Consider the following 14,604-nt stretch of genomic DNA (forward strand, 5'->3'; position numbering starts at 1 on the left):
TTCTCTCCGGATCCGTCCAGCGAGGATGCTCGCAGAGTTCTGTGGGAGGACCTGCCGCAGCTCAGCCCGGAGGACGCCGGAAGGCTCGACGCTCCCGTCACCTTAGAGGAGCTGACCGGCGCCCTCGACCGGCTCTCGAGGGGCAAAACCCCGGGGCTGGACGGGCTGACTGTGGAGTTCTTCAGGGCGTTCTGGGACGTCCTGGGGAGCGACTACGCACAGGTCCTGGGGGAGTGTCTAAATGCCGGACTGCTGCCCCTTTCTTGGCGCAGGGCAGTCATCGTCCTGCTGCCAAAGAAGGGGGACCTTCGTTCTTTGAAGAACTGGCGTCCGGTCTCCCTCCTCAGCACGGATTACAAAATCTTTGCCAGGGTGTTGTCTTCTCGCCTGGCCTCCGTGCTGGCCCACATGATTCACCCGGACCAGTCCTACACGGTCCCGGGCCGGAGGATACACGATAACGTCCACCTGGTCCGGGACCTGATCCATTTCTGTCGACGGGCTGGTCTGCCGAGCGCCTTCCTGTCTCTCGACCAGGAGAAGGCGTTCGACAGGGTCGATCACGAGTACCTGCTCGGACTCTGCGGGCATTCGGGTTCAGGACGCAGTTCGTCGCCCGGATCCGACTTTTGTACGCCGCCGCAGAGTGTCTGGTTAAAGTTAACGGGTCCCTGACGGCGCCCCTTCGCTTCGGGAGAGGAGTGCGTCAAGGCTGCCCCCTGTCCGGCCAGCTGTATTCCCTGTGCGTGGAGCCTTTCCTGCGCCACTTGCGGAGGAGGTTGTCGGGGCTGGTTCTGCGCGGCGCGGGCACGGGGGTGGTCCTCTCGGCCTACGCCGACAACGTGCTCCTCACTTTCACCGACCCGGCTGACCTGGGGAGGACGCGCGAGTGCCAGGCCGTGTACTCGGCGGCGTCTTCCGCCAGGATCAACTGGGCCAAATGTTCCGGACTACTGGTCGGTCCGTGGCGGGTGGACTCTCTGCCGGAGGAGTTACGGGGGTTCAGCTGGAGTACCACCCATCTCCTCTACCTGGGGGTCTACCTCGGCCCGGCTGAGGAATCCTGGCCAGCCAACTGGCAGGAGCTGGAGGCCAAAGTCTCGGCTCGCCTAGGCCGCTGGACAGGACTGCTCCGAGTGCTATCTTACAGGAGTCGAGTGCTGGTCATAAACCAGCTGGTGGCCGCCATGCTGTGGTACCGGCTGGTCACTTTGGTCCCTCCTCCTGGCTTTGTCGCTGACATCCAGAGAACGTTGGTCGATTTCTTCTGGGACAAAAAGATGCACTGGGTCGCCGCGCAGGTTCTGAGTCTCCCTATTGAGGAGGGCGGTCAGTCGCTGGTGTGCGTCCGCACCCAGGTCGCGACCTTCCGCCTTCAGACCTTGCGGCGATACCTTTACGTCGAGCCTCCTCCTAGGTGGTGCGCCCTGGCGACGTATTTTTTCCGCCAGGTGCGTAACCTCAACTACGACACGCAGCTCCTGTTCGTCGACCGTGACGGTTTGGAGGTCGCCCTCAAGACGCTGCCTGTCTTTTACCAGGACCTGATCACTGTCTGGAACATGGTCGAATCGCGTCGCGCCTACCCTCCGGCTGGAGTAGCGGCTGTCGTCAGGGAGCCGTTGCTCAGGAATCCGCACCTCCGTACTCGCGGGTTCGAGTGGCTGTCGGAGGGGAGGGCCGCGGCGGCGAGGGTGACCAGGGTCGGGGACGTGCTGGGTGCCGGGGGCCTGGGCTGGACGCTGCCGCAGGACATAGCAGGCAGGGCAGCGGTAGACGTCCGGTACGTGGCCACCGCCATCCGACGCCTCAAAACGGCGGTGCTCGGACCCGACGTAGTGCACCAGTTGGAGGACGCTCAGGTGTGCGGTGGAGTCCCGTCCGCGCTCACCCCAGCCCGGACGGAATTTCACATTGGCCCCAAGGTCCCGTACTTCCCGCGGGAGCCTGTGCCCCACAACCTGAGCCGCCACCGAAATTTTAATTTCGTTTTGTTTAGGGAGGTGAAAAGAAGAGCCCTGTATCGACTGCTGCTGCACACCGTCCACCTCTTCTCCCTCATCCACCGCCCGGACACGCCTTGGCGTGCCCATTTGCCACCGGGCAGTGGGGATCCCCAGTGGAGTGCTCTCTACGCGGGAGTCCTCCCCCTTTCTCTCGGGGATCTAGGGTGGAGGGTGCTGCATGCAGCAGTCCCCTGCAACCGCAGATTGCGGTGGTTCACGGACTCCCAGCCCAACTGCTTGTTCTGTGGCGCTGTGGAGTCCGTGGACCATGTATATATTGGGTGTGGGCGTTTGCACTCCCTCTTTGATTTCCTGAAAAACCTTCTCCTCTGTTTTTGGCTGCACTTCAGTCCCACGCTCCTGATCTTTGGGCACCCGGTACGGAGGAGGGAGGGCAGGTCTGAAGACCTCCTCGTGGGTCTGCTCCTGGGCCTGGCCAAGCTGGCCATCAACAGGTCCAGGCAGCGGGCTGTGGAGGGGGTCGTTAGGGCCGACTGCCTGCCCCTCTTCCGCGGTTATGTTAGAGCCCGGGTGTCCTTGGAGAAGGAGCACGCGGTGTCCACCAACACCCTGGAGTTGTTCAGGGAGAGGTGGGCGCCGCAGGGAGTGGAGTGCATCATTTCTCCCTCCAACTCTATTTTGATTTAGTCCCTACCCTCCCCCTCACTGTTTTGATCACACAGCACTGTCCCTTTGATGTGAAGGGCAGTGCTTGTCACTGGCCACCCGGGTGTTTTCCTATCTTCCTGGTGGTGGAAATTGAATAAAGATTGGTGCACTTTGTGTCTTTCACTGTGTCTCACACCTGCACACACACACCATGGGTGCTGGGGAAAAATAAGCACTACCGCAGTTAGGTGGTAGTGTGGGGGTTAAAATAAAAGAAAAAAAAATAACAGGGGATTAACATGACAATAAGCACTACTGTTGTTTGGCTGTAGTGTTGAGGGGATAGGGATAGGGATAGGGATAGGGATAATATATATATAATATATAATGTGTGTATATATAGAAATATATATATATATATATATAATATGTATATATGGATGGCCACAGCCAGTGTACAAAAATAACAGGGGATTCTCTACCCCTGGACTGGGTCACCCAGGTTCAAATCCCACCTGTTCCAGATGTATGCAGTAACATCTCTGAACAGATTGGTTAGAGAAACATTGCTGATGAAGGGCTTTTGCCTGAAATGTCGATTCTCCTGCTCCTCGGATGCTGCCTGACCTGCTGTGCTTTTCCAGCAACACACTGTCAACACTGTTTAGAGAAACAGGCTGAATGGAAAAACAACCTATAACAGGGTGTTAGCATTGCTGACTCTGGGCTTTGCTTGTCACTGGTTCCTTGGTCACATGGGTGATTTTCCTGGTGGTGTAGTAATAAAGTTATTTACACTTGGTGTTTTCACTGTGTCTTGCACTTACACAAGATGGAAATACAAGCATTACTGCTGTAAATAAAAACCAGGGGATTAAAAACAGGGGGATTTTGAATCTCCTCAGTTCAGGTGACGGACACTGAGCTGGCTGGCCACAGCCAATGTGTTACTGTGGGTCATTGTGCTTTTTTTATGGGGAACTGGCTCCTGAGCTGGATGGCCTCAGCCAGTGGTATGGTGGGTTCGTTTTTCTGTAAATGAACCTGTTTTCTTTCTTTCTCGAGGAACAGACTTTAAGCTGGCTGGCTACGACCAGCAGCTCTGCTGATTTTATTCCTTTTCCTTCAGAAACTGGCTTTCCACCTGGCTAGTTGCAACCAATGATACTGTTATTTTGGAGAGGATGTGGGAGTGGAAGAGGCAATTTGGCGATGGGACGTATTCTGACATATCCATGGTCAGCTGTTTGGACTGAACTTCTTACTGGACCTGCATTGATTCCTGTGCATGAACCGAACCTCGGTGATGGCCTTGACCTCACTGAGTAGGCCGACTCGTTGTATGGGGGCTAGGCCTCTGGGAGCAGATTGTGTGGGTTGTGTGTGTACCCCGCCAATCTAAGGCAGGTTCTAGTTTGGGAAGTGAATTCTGGGTCGGATGGCAGACTTTGGGAGTGGCCATGCTGACTATCTCTAATCAAAGTATTCTTTTCCAAATAATCATAAATCCTGTCTCTCAGAATTCTCTCCAATAATTTGCCCACCACTGACATCTGACTGGTCTTGAGTGGAGTCTGTTTTGGAAAAGCCTCTGTCTCGTGAGTGGACTCTGTCTCCTCACAGTTTGTACTGTACCCTTATGGGAATGTCATGTTTGCAGTATACCTTATCGTACAGCTGATGATTGAATTGTGTCTTCATACGGACATTGACTTTTGTGTATCTCTGAGGACAGTTACTTTCACATCGGATGCTGGTGTGGGGGTCTCTTTATATGCATTGCTTTTCAGCTGTTTGCTGGGTGTTTTTATTTGGAGGACTGTGATATGTTTATTTTGTTGCTCCTGTGGACTGCTTTTCCTGTTGCTTATAGGAGGACTTGAGGCATTTGTTTTTGAGACGCCATTTCTCTGGAATTTTTTGATTGTTAGCTGTTAGTGTTTTATGTGTATTACACAGAACAGTACAGCACAGTCCAGGCCCTTCGGCCCTCAATGTCATGTTGACGTTTTATCCTACTCTAAGATCAGACTAACCTACATACCCTTTATTTCACAATTATCCATGTGCCTATCCAAGAGTCACTTAAGTCTCCCTAATGTCTCTGACTCTACTACCACTGCTGACAGTGCATTCCATGCACCCACCACTCTCTGAGTAAGGAACCTACCTCTGACATCTCCTTAAATCTTCCTCCAGTCACCTTAAAATTATGCCCCACCCCCCTTGATAACCATTTCCACCCTGGGAAAATGTCTCTGGTTATCCACACTACCTATGCCTCTCATCATCTTGTCCACCACTATCAAATCACCTCTCATCCTTCTTCACTCCAATGAGAAAAGCCCTAGCTCCCTCAACCTTCCCTCCAGTCCAGGCAGCATCCTGGTAAATCTTCTCTGCACCCTCTCCAAAGCTTCCACATCCTTCCCATAATGAGGCGACCAGAACTGGATGCAATATTCCAAGTGGGGTCTAACCAGGGCTTTATAGAGCTGCAGTTAAGGGTGTGGTGCTGGAAAAGCACAGCCGGTCAGGCATCCGAGGAGCAGGAGAATCAACATTTCGGGAACAAGCCCTTCATCAGGAATGAGTCTTGTGGGCCAGGTGGGAGCTGACAGATAAATGGGAGGGGGCATGGGGCTAGGGGGGGAAGGTAGTTGAGAATGCAATAGGTAGCTGAAGATGAGGGAGAAGGTGATAGGTCGGAGACCACCTCACCACTAGATCCATCACCACTGGCACCGATGCTACACCTGCCCTGCACGTCACTTCTGCCCTGCAGTTGCTGCCACAGCCACGTTCCCCCGACAGAAACACCACTCACTGGAACATGGATGACTCCATTGCTGACGTCACTTCCACCACCAGTGATGTCACTCACTCACTCACCTCGCTGATGTCACGCATTACATCATTTCCTCCTGCTGCAGGCACCGCTGTAGGACCCACTTCCGCCACCATGGTGTCACTGCAGTTGGTGACGTCACACCTGATCCCATAACCACGCCCACTCCAATGGCAGTCTCCGCCCACACTCCCAGCTCCAGCCCCACCCCAGGTCCGAGCTCCCAGCCCTGCCGTGTGTTCACCATTCTCCCAGATTCCTCACCACCCCCCCCTCACTGAGGATGCACGCTGAGTCCTCAGCAAAGGCCTTACCTTCAGCCCTCTGCATTCCAGGATTAATGAGTTCAACACGCGTTGCAACATTGAATATTTCTTTTCCCACCCCCACCTCAGTGCCCACTTTTTCAATCAAGACTCCCACCCCCCACTGAGGACCCTTTCTCTTCAATATACCGCATCCACCTGGACACCCCATGCACCCCATGCTGACCTGTTACCCACTCTTAACTTCTACATTTCTAACTGCTGCTGTGACATAGACCACCTCAGTCTGCCCACCCCCCTCACCCACTCCAACCTCCCACCCTTGCAATGTGCAGCTCTCTATTCTCTCCGCTCCAACCCAACACCCCAACATCACCATCAAACCAGCAGACAAGGGGGGGGGGGTGCGCAGTGGCACACCGACCTCTACACCACTGAAGCCAGACGCCAACTCACAGACACTTCCTCTTACTCCCCCCTTGACCATGACCTCACCTCCCATCATCAAACCATCATCTCCCAAACCATCCACAACCTCATCACCTCTGGGGATCTCCCACTCACAGCCTATAACCTCAGCTCGGGAACCCCCCCCCCCACTGCCCGATTCAAACTCCTACCCAAGATTCACAAACCTGACTGCCCTGGTCAACCCACTGTCTCAGCCTGCACCTGCCCCACTGAACTCATCTCCTCCTACCTAAACACCATCCAGTTCCCCTAAGTCCAGGAACTCCCCACCTATGTTCGTGACACCACCCACGTCCTTCACCTTCTCCAAGATTTTCGTTTCCCTGGCCCCCAATGCCTCATCTTCACCATGGACATCCAGTCCCTGTACACATCGATCCTCCATGACGAAGGTCTCCAAGCCCTCAGTTTCTTCCTCTTACACTATCCCAACCATAACGAGTCCACCAGCACCCTCATCCATCTGGATGAACTGGTCCACATCCTCAACAACTTATCCTTCCAATCCTCTCACTTCCTCCAAACCAAAGGGGTAGCCATGGGCACCCATGGGACCCAGCTATGCCTGCCTGTTTGTCAGTCACGTGGAACAGTCCATCTTCTGCAGCTACACCTGCACCATTCCCCACCTCTTCCTCCGCTATATCGACGCTGTATCAGTGCCCCCACATGGGGGCAAGCAGTTCATCATCTTCACCAACACCTTCCACCCCGACCTCAAATTCACCTGGACCATCTCGGACACCTCCCTCCCCTTCCTGGACCTCTCCATTGCCATCCCTGGCGATCGACTAACCATGGACATCTACGACAAGCCTCTGGACTCCCACTCTATGACTCTATGACTACACTTTCTCCCACCCTACCCCCTGTAAAAATGCCATTCCTTATTCCCAATTCCTCCACCTATGCTGCATCTGTTCCCAGAAAGACCAAGGCCACCACAGAAAATCCCAGATGGCCTCCTTCTTCAAAGACCACTATTTTCCCTCCCACATGATTAACGATGCCCTTGAGCACATCTCCTCCACTTCCTGAACCTCTGCCCTTGAATCCCACCCCTCCCAACACAACAAAGACAGAACCCTCCTGGCCCTTACCTTCCACCCTACCAACCTCCATACACATCGCATCATCCTCCACCACTTCTGCCACCTACAAACAGACCCCAGCACTAGGGATATATTTCCCTCCTGACCACTATCAGAATTTTGGAGAAACCATTCCCTCCGCAATTCCCTTGTCAGATCCACGCTCCCCCCCACCCCACCTCATTCCCACTTCATCTCCCTATTGAATTCTCAGCTACCTTCTCCCCAACCAAATCCACCTCCCACTTATCTCTCAACTCCCAGCCCACAAGCCTCATTCCTGATGAAGGGCTTATGAACAAAACGTTGATTCTGCTGCTTCTCGGATGCTGCCTGACCTGCTGTGCTTTTCCAGCACCCCACTCTCGACTCTGATCTCCAGCATCTGCAGTGCTCACTTTCTCCTCCTTTATTCACCTGCAGCATAACCTCGCGGCTCTTAAACTCAATCCCTCTGCGAGTGAAAACCAACACCCCAAACGCCTTCTTAACAACCCTATCGACTTGGGTAGCAACGTTTAGGGAGCTACGGATGTCAACCCCAAGATCCCTCTGTTCCTCCACACTTCTAAGAATCCTGCCTTTAATCTGTATTCTGCAAATTCGACCTTCCAAAATGAATTACTTCACATTTTTCCAGGTTGAACTCCATCTGCCACTTTTCAGCCCAGCCTCTGCATCCTGTCAATGTCCCGTTGAAACCCATAACGGCCCTCCACACTATCCACAACTCCACCAACCTTTATGTCATTGGCAAACTTACTATCCTACCCTTCCACTTCCTCATCCAAGTCATTTATAAAAATCACAAAGAGCAGAGGTCCTAGAACTGATCCCTGTGGAACATCACTGGTCACTGAGCTCCAGCTGAATACTTTCCATCTACCACCACCCTTTGTCTTTTACGGGGCAGCCAATTCTGTATCCAGACATACAGGTTTCCCTGTATCCAATGTCTCCTTATTTTCTGAATGAACCTACCATAGGGCACCTGATCAAATGCCTTGCTAAAATCCATATACATCATATCCACTGCTCTATCTTCATCTTGTCACATCCTCAAAAAATTCAATAAGGCTAGTGAGGCATGACCTGCTGACTATCTGTAATGATACTATTCTTTTCCAAATAATCATAAATCCTATCTCTCAGAATCCTCTCTAATACTTTGCCCACCACTGATGTAAGACTGACTGGTCTGTAATTCCCAGGGTTATCCTTATTCCTTTTTCCTGAACAAGGGAATAACATTTCCCATCCTCCAATCATCTGATATTACTCCAGTTGACTGTGCGGATGCAAAGATCATCGCCTAAGTCACATCAATTTCTTCCCTCGCTTAGGTATATCCCATCTGGCCCTGGGGACTTAGCTATCCTCATGTTTTTCAAAACTTTCAGCACATCCTCCCTCTTAACATCAACCTGTTCGAGCAGATCAGCCTGTTTCACGCTGTCCTCACAAACAACAAGGTCCCTCTCACTAGTGAATACTGAAGCAAAGTATTCATTAAGGACTACCCCATCCTCCTCCAACTCCACACACAAGTTCCCTCCACTATCCCTGATCAGCTTTACCCTCACTCTGGCCATCCTCTTGTTCCTTGCATAAGTGTAGAATGCCTTGGGGTTTTCCTTAATCCTACCTGTTAAGGCTTTCTCACGTCCCCTTCTAGCTCTCCTAAGTCCTTTCTTCAGTTCCTTCCTGACTACTTTGTAACCCTGCAGAGTCCTGTCTGATCCTTGCACCCTCAACCTTAAGTAAGCTTCTTTCTTCCTCTTGGCTAGATGTTCCACATCTCTTCTCATTTAAGGTTCCTTCACCCTACCGTCCCTCCTTGTCTCAGAGGGACAAACCTATCCAGCACTTGCAGTAAGTGCTCCCTAAACAACCTCTACACTTCCTGTCCTGAGAATGTCTGTTCCCAATTTATGATCCAATAGCATTATAATTTCCCCTTCTCCAATGAAATACTTTTGCATACTATCTGCTCCTATCGCTCTCCATGACTTTAGCAAAGGTCAGGGAGTTGTGGTCTCTATCTCTGAAATGCTCTCCCACCGAGCGATCTGACACCTGACCTGGTACATTGTCAAGCACCAATCCAATATGGCTTCCCCTCTAGTCGGCCCATCGATCATGTAACGTATTGTCAAATACAAATATAACCAGGAAAAATAAAAACGGGGGATTTAGAATCTCCTCAGTTCAGGGACTGACTCTGAGCTGGCTGCCCCAGCCAGTGGACTGTGCATAAGTAAATAAAGGGTGACTTGGTGACGGGACACTGCCTTTTGTGAAGTTATTTCATTAGGAAACGGAAGTTTAGTTTTACAGTTTCACTGGCCACATGCTCAGTTACAGAAATCCATCCAGCAGCACCACTCAATGTTGGTGCTCCCTGACAGTTAAGAAAGGCCTGGCAATCCTTTGTTAGGTTTTGTTACTGGCTTTGTCATTCCGAGAATGAAATATAAATAAACTCTGGGGTTAAAGCCAATATTCCAAAGAGAAACAAGAAAAAAAACAGGTCTCTTATACATCCAATCAGCTATCCAGAAACCTCATGTCTATCAATTACTTGCTCCTAAATCTCCTGCCCAATAATCCTCATCCCTCCCTGAATCCCATCAATATGGTGTAACTGCTAAAACACTCACTGCTGCGGGAGGTGAAATCAGACTCTTGCCAAAGTTACAAGTCAGAGACAAACTTCAGGCAAGTTTCCGTGATACATGACAGGATAGAATTAAGGTACATTCTGAATACATCCAAATACTTAAGAACACCTCAAAGGAAAACAAGCTGACATAAAGCTGACTGACCAATATATCTAGAGAACTGGATAAAGAAGTTATGAAAAACCCTTTTTAGGCTCCATTTGGAGCACTGTGAGCACATCTGGGTACCACACCTAAGGAAGGATTTATTGGCTTTGGAGGGAATACAATATAGGTTTACAAGAATGATACCTGGACTTAAGAGGTAAAGTTATGAGGACAGATTACATAAATTAGGCCTGCTTTCTGTGGAACTCAGAAGGTTAAGCAAGGCTATTCTGGTATCCCTGCTATCGGAAGAATGTTGTGAAATTTGAAAAGGTTCAGAAAAAATTTACAAGGATGTTGCCAGGGTTGGAGGATTTGAGATATCGGGAAAGGCTGAACAGGCTGGGGCTATTTTCCCTGGAGTGTTGGAAGCTGAAGGGTGACCTTATAGAGGTTTATAAAATTATGAGGGGCATGGATACGGTAAATAATCAAGGTCTTTTCCCTGGGGTGGGAGAGTCCAAAACTAGAGGGCACAGGTTTAAGGTGAGAGGAGAAAGATTTAAAAGAGACCTAAGGGGCAACTGTTTCACGCAGAGGGTGGTACGTGTATGGAATAAGCTGTCAAAGGAAGTGGTGGAGGCTGGTACAATTGCAACATTTAAAAGGCATCTGGATGGGCATATGAATGGGAAGGGTTTGGAGGGATATGGGCCAACTGCTGGCAAATAGGAGTAAATTTATTTAGGATATTTGGTTGGCATGGATGAGTTGGACTGAAGGATCGTAGGTAGGAAGAAAGGTGGGGATCTAAGGCAGAAATTCAGGGAGCTAGGATGGAAGCTTAGAGCCAGAATAAGGAGAGTTGTTATCCCTGGTTTGTTGCCCATGCCATGTGCTAGTGAAGTGAGGAACAGGGAGAGAGTGAAGCTGAACAAATGGCTGCAGGGATGGTGCAGGAGGGAGGGTTTTGGATTCTTGGATAATTGGAGCTCTTTCTGGGGAAGGTGGGACTTCTATAAAAAGGATAGTCTTCACCTGAACCAGAAGGGTACCAATATCCTGGGGGTTGGGGGGGGGATTTAAACTAATGCAGCAGGGGGTTGGGAACCTGAATTGTAGTTCCAGTGTAATGGAGGTTGAGGGTAGTGAGGTGTAGGTTAGGTTTACAAGGTCATGACAGAGCACCGGCAACCAGGATGTTGCTTTGAAATGTGTGTATTTCAATGCCAGCAGCACCCGGAATAAGGTGGGTAAACTTGCAGTATGGGTTGGTACCTGGGATTTTGACGTTGTAGCCATTTCAAAGACATGGCTAGAGGGGGGACAGCAATGGTTGTTGCAGATTCCGGTATTTAGGTCTTTCAGCAAGAACAGAGAAGATGGTAAAAGAGGCGGGGCTGTGGCATTGTTAACCAAGGATAGTATTACAGCAGCTGAGAGAACGTTTGAGGACTCATCCACTGAGGTAGTATGACCTGAGGTTAGAAACAGGAAAGGAGAGGGCACCCTGTTGGGAGTTTTATAGAACATAGAAGAATACAGCGCAGTACAGGCCATTTGGCCCTCGATGTTGCGCCGATCCAAGCCCACCTAACCTATACTAACCCACTATCCTCCATATACCTATCCAATGCCCGCTTAAATGCCCATAAAGAGGGAGAGTCCACCACTGCTACTGGCAGGGCATTCCATGAACTTACGACTCGCTGAGTGAAGAACCTACCCCTAACTTCAGTCCTATATCTACCCCCCCTTAATTTAAAGCTATGCCCCCTTGTAATACCCGACTCCATACGCGGGAAAAGGTTCACACTGTCAACCCTATCTAACCCCCTAATCATCTTGTACACCTCAATCAAGTCACCCCTAAACCTTCTTTTCTCTAATGAAAACAGCCCCAAGTGTCTCAGTCTTTCCTCATACGATCTTCCTTCCATACCAGGCAACATCCTGGTAAACCTCCTCTGCACCCGTTCCAGTGCCTCCACATCCTTCCTATAGTATGGCAACCAAAACTGCACACAATATTCCAGATACGGCCGCACCAGAGTCTTATACAACTGCATCATGACCTCAGGACTCCGGAACTCAATTCCTCTACCAATAAAAGCCAGTACGCCATATGCCTTCCTCACCGCACTGTTTACCTGGGTGGCAACTTTCAGAGATCTGTGTACATGGACACCAAGATCCCTCTGCTCATCCACACTACCAAGTATCCGACCATTAGCCCAGTACCCCATCTTTTTGTTATTCTTCCCAAAGTGAATCACCTCACACTTAGCTACATTGAATTCCATTTGCCACCTTTCTGCCCAGCTCTGCAGCTTCTCTATATCCTGCTGTAACCTGCCACATCCTTCCTCACTGTCAACAACTCCTCCGACTTTCGTATCATCCGCAAACTTGCTCACCCAACCTTCTAACCCCTCTTCCAGGTCATTTATAAAAATGACAAACAGCAATGGTCCCAAAACAGACCCTTGCAGAACACCACTAGTGACGGCACTCCATGAAGAAACTTTGCCATCAACTACTACCCTCTGTCTTCTTCCATCCAGCCAATTCCTAATCCAAACCTCCAACTCACCCTCAATGCCATATCTCCGTATTTTCTGCAGTAGCCTACCATGGGGAACCTCATCAAACGCCTTACTAAAATCCATATATACCACATCTACCGCTTTCCCCTCATCAACCTCCTTCGTCACCTTTTCAAAGAATTCAATAAGGTTTGTGAGGCACGACCTGCCCTTCACAAAACCATGCTGACTATCCTTGATCACATTATTCCTATCCAGATGTGCATAAATCCTATCCCTTACAATTCTCTCTAAGACTTTGCCCACAACAGAAGTGAGACTCACCGGCCTATAGTTACTAGGGTTATCCCTACTCCCCTTTTTGAACAAGGGAACCACATTTGCTATCCTCCAGTCTTCTGGCACTACTCCTGTAGACAAAGAGGACATAAAAATCAAGGCCAATGGCTCTGCAATCTCCTCCCTTGCTTCCCAGAGAATCCTAGGATAAATGCCATCAGGCCCAGGGGACTTATCTATTTTCACCTTTTCCAGGATTTCCAACACCTCTTCTCTACATACCTCAAAGCCATCCATTCTACTTATTTGTGACTCAGTATTCACATCGACGACAATGCCCTGTTCCTGAGTAAATACTGAAGAAAAGTATTCATTCAGTGTCTCCCCAATCTCTTCCGCCTCCACACGCAACTTCCCACTACTATCCTTGACTGGACCTATTCCTACCCTAGTCATTCTTTTATTCCTAACATACCTATAGAAAGCCTTAGGGTTTTCCCTAATCCTACCGACTAAGGACCTTTCATGTCCCCTTCTTGCTGCTCTTAGCTCTCTCTTCAGGTCCTTCCTGGCTACCCTATAACTCTCAATCGCCCCAATTGAACCTTCACGTCTCATCTTGAGATAGGCCGCCCTCTTCCATTTAACAAGGGATTCCAATTCCTTATTAAACCACGGCTCCCTCGCACGACCCTTTCCTCCCTGCCTGACAGGTACATAATTATCAAGGACACTCAATAGTTGCTCCTTGAACAAGCTCCACATATCATTTACACTCTTGCCTTGGAGTCTACTTTTCCAATCCACACATCCTCAGTCATGCCTCACCGCATCATAATTTCCCTGACCCCAGCTATAACTCTTGCCCTGTCGTACAAACTTATCCCTCTCCATCACGAGAGTAAAAATCACCGAATTTTGGTCACTATCCCCAAAGTGCTCACCTACCTCTAATTCTAACACCTGGCCTGGTTCGTTACCCAGAACCAAATCCAATATGGCATCACCCCTTGTTGGCCTGTCTACATATTGTGTCAGGAAACTCTCCTGCACACATTGAACAAACACTGACCCATCTAACGAACTTGAGCTATAGCTTTCCCAATCAATATCAGGAAAGTTAAAGTCCCCCATAACAACCACCCTATTACTGTCACTCATCTCCTGAATCACCTTCCCTATCCTTTCTTCAATGATTCTAGGACTATTAGGAGGCCTGTAAAAGACTCCTAACAGGGTGACCTCACCTTTCCTATTCCTAACCTCAGCCCAAACTACCTCAGATGACCAGTCCTCATCCATCGTCCTTTCCACCACTGTAATACTATCTTTGACAAGCAATGCCACACCTCCCTCTCTTTTAACTCCACCTCTGACCCTACTAAAACATTTAAACCCTGGAACCTGCAACAGCCAATCCTGTCCCTGTTCTAGCCATGTCTCCGTAATAGCCACAACATCGAAGTCCCAGGGACCAACCCACGCTGCAAGTTCACCTACCTTATTTTGTATACTTCTTGCATTGAAGTATACACACTTCAAGCCACTTTCCTGTTTACAGGCACCCTCCTTTGAAATTGATGCCATGTTCCTAACCTCCCTACACTCCAGGCCCTGCACCCTGAAGCTACAATCTGGGTTCCCATGCCCCTGCAGAGTTAGTTTAAACCCCCCCCAAGAGCACTAGCAAACCTCCCCCCAAGGATACTGGTGCCCCTCA

The sequence above is a fragment of the Chiloscyllium plagiosum genome, unplaced genomic scaffold (genome assembly GCF_037043375.1).
Source record: "Chiloscyllium plagiosum isolate Xiang-an unplaced genomic scaffold, Cpla_swu_hap1 HiC_scaffold_17, whole genome shotgun sequence".
NCBI lineage: Eukaryota > Metazoa > Chordata > Chondrichthyes > Orectolobiformes > Hemiscylliidae > Chiloscyllium > Chiloscyllium plagiosum.